Raw genomic sequence first — 11671 nt, 5'->3', positions numbered from 1 at the left:
GTGCTTTCAATTGTGGATATACAGTAATTGTAACAGTAGGCAGCCCGTCTGGATTTTCAAATACCTTGGTATACCGTAATACAGTGATACCGCCCATGTCGACACCACAATTTGCTCTTCTCCAGTAAATCCCAATTAAAGTGAAACAAAATGAAATAAAACAGCATAAAAACGGGGACCCAATCACAGAAATAAACATGCAACAACATTAATGCGGTATTTTATAGTCTTTAAGATATCCATGCAGCATGAACATGTTCAGTCTCAACTGAAACATGTTCAGCTACAGTGTGAATGAAGCCTGAAGTGTGTAACTTGGATGAAATGTGAGCTATGCTGTTAATGCTGCCTGCAGTCTCTCTAATAAGCTGTAGGCATGTGTCTCAGAAAGATGCTTTTGTGCTGCAGAAAGCTGCTCAATAAATCTACTGTGTTCTCTTCACCACACTCTCACACACAGAACTATACTCCCTTCTGTACACAATGAATTATGCTGCAGATGTGCATATTTCATTCCATTGTCTCTGTTTCTCCCTCACACACACACACACACACACACACACACACACACACACTTGCGGACATACAGTACATCACACAAGATCTGGCTGAAAATTAGATGCTTGTGAACATAGTGGTATGACTCACACTGTCTCCCTGCACTTGTCCGTTTGTTGCCGGTCCAACTTACAACAATATACAACAGGCGAGAGCGACTTATAGTGATAAGTGATGTCATAGTTTGGGATTCATGTCCAAGTGGTGGGAAATGTACTTGCAGAGAATCAACACTTTATTGATATTGGTGAATTGAATAGGTGAATATTATGTCATCTCTTATGAGCATGGTACTGGCATTGAGTGCATGGACTTTAAAGGAATAGTTTCACATTTTGGGAACTATGTTTCTTGCTTTCTTGGCTAGTTGGATGAGAAGATCAATACCACTTTCATATTTTTCAGTTAAAGATTAAGGCCCTGTCTACATGTATAGAGAAATTTTTGAAAATTGTAATTTTCTTTTACACATTGGCCTGTCATACACACAAATTGGATTTAAGGTCACTGGAACGGGCATTTTTGGAAACACCTCATACTTCTTAAGCAAACTCTATTTACTTAGGTAGAGGCACTAATACCACACTGTAAAAATACTCTGTTACAAGTTTAAGTCCTGTACTGCAAATTTTACTTACATAATAGTAAATAAGTATAATCAGGATAAAAAACTTAAAGTATTAAAAGTAAAAGTACCGAATTCAGTGAAATAAAAAAAAACTCAGAAACTGAAAATTAATATTTTTTTGTTAAATTAGAAAAAAAAAACTCAAAAGAACAAAGAAAAAACAAAATCCATCCACAAATTTAAAACAATATCCCCCTAAAAACATTACAAAAAATAGAAAAAAGCACCTTAAAAATATTTTTAAAAATCCCAAACACCTTCAAAATTGTTTATTATTGTTTTTTGTTTTTTTAATAGAAAACACATCATTTGTTTAATCTGTTCAAAAACTGAAATGTAAAAACAACAGGCTGTAGCTTCTTATCACAAAAACAGTCCTGCACATAGCTCTCCTTAATAACGTGAATTTATGTTTTATGAACAGACTATGGACAAAAACATGCAGATTATGTTACTTTAACTACTTTTGTCCTGTTACTGCACATTTGATGGATAAGAGGTCAATTTGATTTGGACACGCTGGCTCCTGTAGACCTTTAGGTCACCTGATGAACAGATCAGCATTTCATGCGACATATTTGTTTCATTCCAAGCCAACTATCTGTGTGCCTCTTTGTGGTCCACCCCCTCACATTTAAAACTTAATTTAAAAATCAGCTGACTGTTGACCTACAAACAATGGCCCAGTGAATTTATCCATGTGAATATCATTTTAATGAATTCCAAGAATGTGATGTGCAGACGTTTACACGTGTAGATGACAACAAAACGGAACTCATTCAGAATGAAGTGGAAGCTCAGGGGTCTGTTTTGTGGCTCAGGATCCGTCATTGAATGCAGCTCACACTGTTTATCATGCACATGTTTTATAACAAGAAAGATTACTGGATAGAGAAGAAAATAAAAAATAAACAATACACTCCAGGTGGTTCCATCCAGGATTGTAAGAAAAAGGAAATCATGTCTGTCACACACACACACACACACACACACACACACACGTCTAACAGGAGGTAGGACACTGTATCCAGATGGCAGAACAAAGCCTGAGGTCAGTTTTAATGACCAGAGCTAATTACCACATGACTGTCCTATCTGTCCGCTCCCGGTGGACTGTTGGCCTTTAATAGGCTATACAACAGGAAGTAAAGGCAGGAAAACCCCACCGCCCACCCCTGCCACGTACACACAAATAGCAGTCACTGCAAACAGTGTGTGTTACATACACCCAGCTTATTTTTATATGTACAGTAGACTCACAGTTACCTTGAAGCTAGACATACATATCCTATATTTGATCTAAAATGTAATGGCTTTAGATGCTAACTTTTACCTTGCTAAGTCTGTCTTTTTTTAACTCTTTGAACTTTGAGCAAACTGGCTTGATTTCTTTAAAAAACATGCAAAGAAGGAAATGCGTATTTTTTTTATTTTTATTTATTTATTTTTTTTTAAGATTATTTCTTGGGGCTATTTCCCTCTATTTGATAGCTTGGAGTTGTAGAACACTGGGTGAGTGTTGCCCTTCTTGCTCTGTAGTTTTAGTATGATATCTGATTTTTCACAGATGTAAATCAAACACCCCACACACTTTGTGGACATTCATACTTGTAATAAAAATTTAAGCAAAAAGGTATGGTGAGGCATTGTTACTGTTGGGCTCATATACATAGCTGTGCTGCCAGTGGTTTTTTTTGGTATCACCTGGTAGTCTCACTCATAGTTTTGATGTCTATAAGTGTTTGTCTATAATGCAGTTGACTTCCTGCAACAAACCTGCAGCACACTCACAGAAACACACTCACAGAAACACACAAGCATGTGTCCGTCAATGCTGCACACACACACTCACACACACACGCACTTGCTGCTTACTACTGTGTTTGTCTGTGCGCAGACAAGCAGGAAGGAAAAGCCATTAGTCACTGAGGTGCCATCAAGCACTGTTTAATTGTCTCATTTATCTTCCCTGTGCCGCTGAACTCCGTGCTGCCGCTCAGATTCACCAGGGAGCCCTCAGGAGCGGAGCACTCCACCAAATATAAGTATATAATCATTTGTTGCAGCAAGTGGTCTTATATCTTCTGATGTGAGTGTCTCTGGCAGAAGTTGAAAAGGGGTGAGGAAGTTCCCGCTTGTACTGTAACATCAGTTGAGTTTCAGCTCGGTCATAGAATATTAATGAACTTCCTGTGACTTGTTGAGGAAGTTGATGGATGTGCAGACTACTGACAGCACTGACATCAGAGAGTGAATACCTTCATGGTAGAAACTGAATTGAGTCAGACAGCATGGCATAGATTTATTTTTTTAAGTGATGCAGGGATGACCTTTTTGTGTAGGCCTACCCAAAGTTACTTTGGTACAATGGAGGATTAGGGCCAAGTTAGAGAAAAAAAGTTTGATTGCAAAAATAAAGTAATATTATCACGAGAATAAAGTCCTAATTTTTAAAAAAGAGTTGTTGTATTATGAGAATAAAGTCATTGTCCCCACTTGCCAAGGAGGCTGCCTCTGCTCATGCCTGTTTTATAGTTTGCTCACAATACGTTTATTTACGTAATACAATATCCCCTTTCTTGTAAAAATACAACATAATTCTTGTAAAATTACAACTTTATTCTCTTAATATTATGATTTTTTTCTCATAAAATTACAACTTTTTTATTTGTAAAACTACGACTTAATACTAAAAAAATGTTTTCATGATTATACAACTTCATTCTCGAAATCTCAAAAAAAAAAAAGTGAGTGTAAACTAACTCTTTTAAAAGTCACACAAAAAACTAGCTTATCAAGTCAGCTGTAGACCAGTGTCCAGCAATGTTTTCTCAGTGGAATCTGGCTTTGATGATAGCAATAGATCGGCCTCAGTTGCCTCTCGGAAATTGGTTTCTGACAGCAACGTAATGTGGTGAAAATATCGTTAGTACAGTAAAGACTTAAACTGATTTAGATTTTTTTAGCTGGGATCTTCGCAGCAATACTTTTCTAAGCATCCATGTTGATCTGCAGCAACTTTTTCAAACTTGGGGCCGTGCTGACCGACATCTACAGCATGAAACACACAAACAGTGAATAAGTACCCCACATTAAACACCATAAAGCAACTGACATCTATTTAGGTTAAGTAAAACAAATGTAACTGCTATTTGTAGTCCTTTTAAATGCACTTTCGTGATCTTATTTCATAACAGTTTACTACGCAGGAAGATTATTTCAGGACTATCTGTCATCCTCTTGTGATTTATTATCGATTGCAAAATTAAAATCAAGTGTTGTTCCATGATGTTGCAATTGCAGTGTGAGAGATGGAGAGGAAACAGGAGAGTTGGACAAGTAGTTGGAGTACAGTTGAGTAAAAGCATCCCTCTCCAAACTCCCTCCACCCTCTATAGTTGACATACTCTCACTCTGTCTTTTAAACACTTTCAACCACTCGTCCTCCTATTCTGTCTCTCCTATCGCTCCCCTCCATCTCTCCCGCTCTCCTCTCTCTGGGACTGCAGTCATTAATTTCAACATCACGGAACAACACTTGACCTGTTTTTAGCTGCCGGGGTAATGGCCCTGTCTCCGGTGGCGTCCGCTTGGGAGGAAGAAGAAGAGGAGAAATCGTAGGGGGAGAGGCAGAGGGACGGAAGGAATGAGATGAGGGGAGAGGTCAGAAAAGAGGAGAGGAAGGAAGGTGTGTAGGAAGAATTGCTGGAAATAAACAGTCACTCATATGTTTTCACCAGCCATTATTCTGTAATCGCACTTTCATTCCTAACTTACTTTTGTGTAACATTTGTCTTGCATTGAAATACATCCCTAATATACAATTTTAACATAAGAATTATTAATTTAGAATTTATTCAGTTAATTGTATGTTATCCATTTTTAACACTTCAAATGCACATAAAGAAAATACAGACATCCAAGCAGCTTTGCACCGGATATGAACTCAGACCTTTAAGAATCTACCACACAGACACACAGACACACAGACACAGACACAGACACACACACACACACACACACACACACACAATCCCTCTCTCTCTTCAAAATCCCCCCTCATTGCAATTTCAATCAAATTCCGACAATGTTTTTATCACCTCCTCCCCTCCAGGAAATCAAGCCATCTAGGTTGGATGCTGTGCTGGTGTTTTTTTTCTCCTTAGTGTGGGGATGACATACCCTATCTACATTACTTTGCCTCTGACTGGCATACCCTGACATTCTTACCCCAATGGTGCATTTCCACAGGGGCAGTATTGGACATGACGGGTAGGACCGCTTCACAGCATGAGACACTTGATAGGCATGCCACTAGGCACGAGAATTTGATATGTCATTTGGAAATTTGCCAGAGTTCACCAAAGTTTATGAAAACATTTGTGGTGAGAAATAGGCTTTGCAGTTGCTGAATCTGTCTTCATTTTGAATCAACAATGGTTGGCTTCAACATTTTCTGGAATTTCCAGAGACAGGAAGTCGCTCTAGATGTCCCTGATTTGCATAAATTAATGTATTGCACAGCTCCTCGCATAGAAAATGAATGTGAACTGTGGAAATGTCGGATTCTGTGGACAAGTTTAATGACCTTAACCAATCTCACTCCTTTTGCCTAAACCTATACCAATCCAACCAACAGAGGCAATGAGGAATAGCCAATCAGAGGGAGAGTAGGGGGGGTTATGGGGTTGTATGTAGTTTGATGCGCATAATGATGTGGGTGTGTCTCTTGATCAGCTCAATAATCTTTGAGTGCATGGTAGCGGCTGCTTGGTTGGCAATGTGGCAATATGAAAATGTGAAAGTACAGTCTGTAGTTCGAGCAAGAGCCAGCAAAGCATTGCCCAATGACGTACAATTTGCGTACATTGGTCTGTGTGTGTATGTGGGGGTGTTGGTACTGCTTAGATGGAGGAAAGTTTACCACAGTTCATCTTCACAGACTACCCACATTGTTTTGATACAAACATAGTTGGAAATTGTGAACAAATGTATTTTGGGACTGAAGTCACATTGTTTGTCAAGCCATAACCCTAATGTTGGGAAATAAGATATTTCTTTTAGAATGTGTTACACACACTATTTGCATTTTATTTTACGTTCACTTTTAGCCAAACTGAGTGGCTAGCTTCCACTCCCCGGATTGAATCTTTAAAAATGTCAGAAATCTTGGACACAGTGAGTTTGCAGCATGGCAGACCGGGGAACCATCCAGACTGCATTCTTACCCTCAATCTGTGCCATTTGCTTGGTGTTACAAAGCTCTGTGAAAAGTATGTTTATCTTCAGCTGTTAGGAAAGCTGGCTTCCCAACACGCTCCGATATAGACGCAACAATAGCAGGCCTGTTTCTTCCACAGCCTTAGCCGTGCTCACACAGTTTGAATTAAGAGGTCAGGCCACTTTTTCTACTAGACCCTTTTCACTCCTGACCATAACTGTCCATTCGACTAAGCAAACAAGGAAAATGGTAGTCAGGCAGAATATTTCAGTTTGTCACATTATTTCAGATATAGCCCTATCTAATAGAATTCCGACGCGTTAAGAAAGTTAAGAAACCTGTGATAGTCATGCACCATCTTACTGAAATCTTTGCCTTTTCCTTATTTCATTGACCCAATTCACGTGTAATCGATAATTATATGAATGCAGAATATGCACAGTAAATATTTAGCGTTTAGACTCTGACCTTGTCACTCCCCAGGGGATACAACAAACTTGAAAAAAAATGGACATTGTGATATTGAAATTGCACAGCTTTAAGTCCATATTGGTGTGTGTGGTCTACTTGGAGCAGTGTTGGTTGTAGCAGCAGGAAGAACCTGCACAGTTGCTCCTTCACACACTTTGGGTGAAGTAGTCTGTAACTGAAGGAGCTTTCCAGTGCAGTCAGAGTGTCACACGTGGGGTGGGAGTCCTTCTCCAGCATGGATGACAGCTCAGCGATCATCCCCTTTTCTCCCACCTCTTGTACTAGATCAAGAGGGCATCCCAGGACAGAACTGGCCTTCCTTATTGGTTTGTCAAGTCTCTTCCTGTCTGCAGTCGTGACGTTGCCGTCCCAGCAGACCACTCCATAGAAAATGGCTGATGCAACAAACGTGTCAAAAAAAGGTCCCCAGGAGTGCTCTCTGTACTCAAAAAGACCTGAGTCGCCTGAGCAGGTAGAATTTGCTCTGTGGTTGAGTTTTGCAGGCAACCTGAAATGCTATTTAAGTCTAGCATTACATAGCCCTTCACATTCATTTTGTTTATTTTCTGTTTATTCTTCACAAAATCACTCTTAGGCTTGGTCTCCATTCTGCCTATAACATCAGATGGAGTGACTGAAAACATTGAGCAGCTTCACAGATTTATAACTTTTGCTTTGGATGTGTGAATAGATAGTAGTTACATCACTTTATCCTGTCCAAAAAATAAACCCTTCTAATACAGAAAAGATTAAATTTCCATTTAAAAGTATTATACATATTTTCTTCTACAGGCAAAAAAATGAATTAAAAATGTGACTACTCTTTACATTAAACGGATACTGACGTCGAAATCGAGTACTTGAGTACCATCCCTAATACATACACAAGAACCCCCAACACACAACAAACAGTACTGGATGGAAAATGTCCCATTACAAAATAAGACAGACTGTTTAATTGGGTCTTCAAGACTTCAAGGCCCTTTTGTCTAGTGTGGAAAAAATGGAAACTAAAACAAATATGGATCAATAATCCCAAAAAAAAGAAACATGATTCAACTGTCAGATAGGCAAAAACTGATAAATCAGATTGAACTATGTAAAATGTTGGTCAGGGACAATAAATTCATAATGCAGTTGTTGCATCAGAAAAAAGATTTCACTGTGTTTCACAAGTTTGCTTTTCAACCCCCTGCCATGAACACAAAACTGACCTCTGATAAAGAAGCACATAAAAATCCCTTTTTCTCCGTTCCAGTCAGCCTTCACATGTAAGAGTGTCATATTAATTCAATGCTACATTGTTGTGTCCTCCATGCTGTGTTTTGTTCCTCAGAACTTTTCCCAGTGGGAGTGTAGGAGGAGATGTTTGTCTTCGCACAATTAGAGAAAATGGCAACAGAACATGGAGAGTTACAGCAAAACTCTCTCGAAAAGAAAACACATTTCTCCTGAAGAATAGGGCTTAGTGTTTGGCTGCTTCTGGTGGAATAAGTAGGAGTTGGATTGTGAGTTCCAGTGAACTTTCCAGTGTTTTATCCTCCTCCTGAGGTTTCGGATGGTTTCAGGATTTGAAGCTGAAATAAAGTAATAAAAGACTGCCCACAACCCTGAATGTGATAAACAGGGTGAAAATCAAGTGCAAAGGAGGCGGGCAATATTCCCAGCAGGAGACAACAAATGAGACACGAGGCCCAAAATATTATCAAGTGTTTCCTGGCAACCACAAGTTTCAGTGCCATTAAAGCACAATGCTGAGGCGAATGCGTGACAGGCTTAAGGCATAATTCATGGGAAACATTTTGAAGAAAGAGGCATTTCCCCTGCAGCTACAACGGGAGCTGGTTAGTGGAACATATCTGATACAGAGAATACAGTCCCCTAAAAAAAACAAAATCACTCAAACTATCTTTGGTTCCAAGAATTTGGGCCGCCCTCCATATTATGTAAGTTCCTGTATCTAACAGCCCAATATTTCTGTAAATATCGCCCAAAGTTGCTCTTTCGAGAGCGTCGGCTATTAATAGACAGCATATAAAAGCAAAGGGCATGGGCAGTATTGCTTGCAGCATGAACAGACAGTATCCATGGCAAAGTCAGTGTGGATAACACTGTGTGCTTTAAAAGAGCAAAAATATCATGTCATATCAGCCACAAAACAATGAGATTACATGAGAGGTCCAGTAAATGTGACTTGACCCTCACATCTGAAACAATGATATTTAGTCCTCCGATTGGAATTTACGACAGCAGAAACGAAGGCAGTGTACAATTCGATTAAACAGAATGAAAATGTGACTTTCAGACAATGTGATGTTGCTGTTACCTGTGACGGCAGAAAGCAGTTTGGCCTTTATCTAGTGAGGAACATGTACAGTACGCTCTTTTACAGCAAGTCATCTGTCTATATGTCAAAATTTTATGAATCCAGCATACAGTATTCATTTATTTGTACATTGGAAGTGTAATAATTGAAAACGAAAATTACATTCAAATCAGAGAACAGCTTAATTTTCCCATTTGAAACCACTTTCTGACAGCAAGGTAAAGTTGTGAAAATATTCTAAATATTATTAAATATTCTAAATAATATTCTCTATAGTTTATACTTAAGCCTTTGAAACCTGGAGCGACATCACTTTTGTTGTGCTGCTTTCAGACACCTTTTATATATGTTTAAACCTTGAGCCCTGAGCAAATTGGTTTGGTTTCTTTCAGAAAAATGGGGATAAGGCAATGAGCAAAATGTTCCACATATTACAAGAAACTAATAGATTTAGAAAATTATTTTCAAAAAGCCAGTAAAAAAGATCCAGCGGGGGAAAGAAAAAACTTGGGAAAACTATGTTTTTACGTATCATAATTGTTTAAATTTATGTTATGAAATCATTGTAATTTTTTAAGCACTTTAATGGGTCATTTCCTTGTTTGTTTTTTACTTTTCTACTTTTTTCTTTTACGATTTTAGGTATTTTTCTTGTACTTTTTTTAATAATTTCTTGCTGATTTCTTGCTAATTTGGGGGTCATTTCGTCTATTGTTGCTTAATGCCTTCTTCCCATGTTTTTGAAAGAAATCAAACCCATTTTCTCAGGTTTCAAAGGGCTTCACTGATATTGCTGATATTTTTTAGGTGTTGCTGAATCAGCCTGCTTTGGGGGTGTGCTGACTGGCATCTACTATATTGTCTATTGATAAGTGTCCCATCCAGCCCCACTTCAGAAAATCTGAATTATCCCTTTAATTCCACTAAATTAAACCCATGGTTACGCATATAAAGTCAAGGTTGTTCGTTGTCTCCTTAGTCATCTCAGTTGATTTGTTTTTATTTTTTATTCTAGAGAAGGCGGTATGTGCTCTGTTGATTTCCAAAATTATAAATAACGTGCTTGCATCAGATTTATGACTGTACAGCCCTCGCCTCCATCTCCTTCTCAGTGTTCTTATCGTTCCAAGGATTCAAGCTGGTTATCTTCCATCTCCAAGCTCAATTCCCCACCTGCCTTGTGCACTTTAACGTTGCATGATTTTTTATGTAAAAATACACCCATCTTAGTCAAGCAGCCCACATGGATGGAGAAAGTCATCGCTCCAAAGAAATAAACATCATTCTTTATTTGGATATGGGGGTGTTAACGATAAAGGATGCTTTAGTAATCACATCAGTCCCTGGAAGCCGGGAGTCAAATTTCAGAATAAGTTAACCAAAGGCTTTCCTTGGAAGAATTAACAACTGTTTTCAATGGTCTATCTTAAAACTATCTATTCTATAGCCCTATTCATATTACTATAGTATTACCAGGGGGACTTCATGTGATTTAGACACACACACACACACACACACACACACACACACACATATCTGTGTTTCACCAGTGGTGATGTACAGTGGAAAGCTTTTTTTCTTTCTTTCTTTCTTCTTTTTTTTTTTAAAAATATGATTTAAACAAACAGATGGATCTGAGTTAGTTCTGATGGGTCTCAATGCTGTGTAGAGAGTGGAACTGCCCAGTGTTTTGACAACCAAAATTTCCAAGCCCTGGTAGTCTGAAAAATGTCCCATTGCTCCAGAGACCCTACAGTTAGACAACTGTACATTTCTTACTCCAGATACATTAGGCCTACATTTGTCTATAAAGTTATGGTGAATGTGTGGTTAGGTTTAGGCTCAAAAACCCCTCGGTTGTGGTTAGGAAAAAAATAATGGTTTGGCTTAAAAAACCCACATTTGGTGGCACAAAAGTCACTGGAAAACCAGTGACAGTTTGGTGGCTCATATGCTACTGGGAAATGGTGCAAAAGGGTCAGTAAAAACAACAAGGATCTGTGGCTAAGGGCTTCTGTTTTGGGGATAACAGGCTGTCACTTGTCTGAAAAACTGCTTGCTCTGTTTTAGCGAAGCTTCTTGGACCTCCAACCTATTTTCAGAACAACAAGTTGTTGCCAAGGTCACTCACGAGGCTCCCTAAATGTTGTTTTCACTTGTAGTATATCTGAACACTTTTTAACACTCCATTAGCCAGAGTTCACTCTCTCGCTGTATATTAGGATGAGGTGGTAGACCAGTTGCAGTTCAGTGAAGTAAAATAACTGTTTTTGTCAATGTAGTCTGGCGTTATCATGCCATGCCATCCCATGTGACATATGATACGATATACTTTATTGTCCTCGTAGGGAAATTTGTTGAAAGATCACTTTAAATTAAAGTTTGGTAACAATGTACATCTAACACGTTCATTTGAATTCTGTGGTGCGTTTTCTTACAGCATGAGAGGAGGAAGCACACAGGAAAT

The sequence above is a fragment of the Plectropomus leopardus genome, chromosome 20 (genome assembly GCF_008729295.1).
Source record: "Plectropomus leopardus isolate mb chromosome 20, YSFRI_Pleo_2.0, whole genome shotgun sequence".
Lineage (NCBI taxonomy): Eukaryota > Metazoa > Chordata > Actinopteri > Perciformes > Serranidae > Plectropomus > Plectropomus leopardus.
This window is presented reverse-complemented; position numbering follows the sequence as displayed.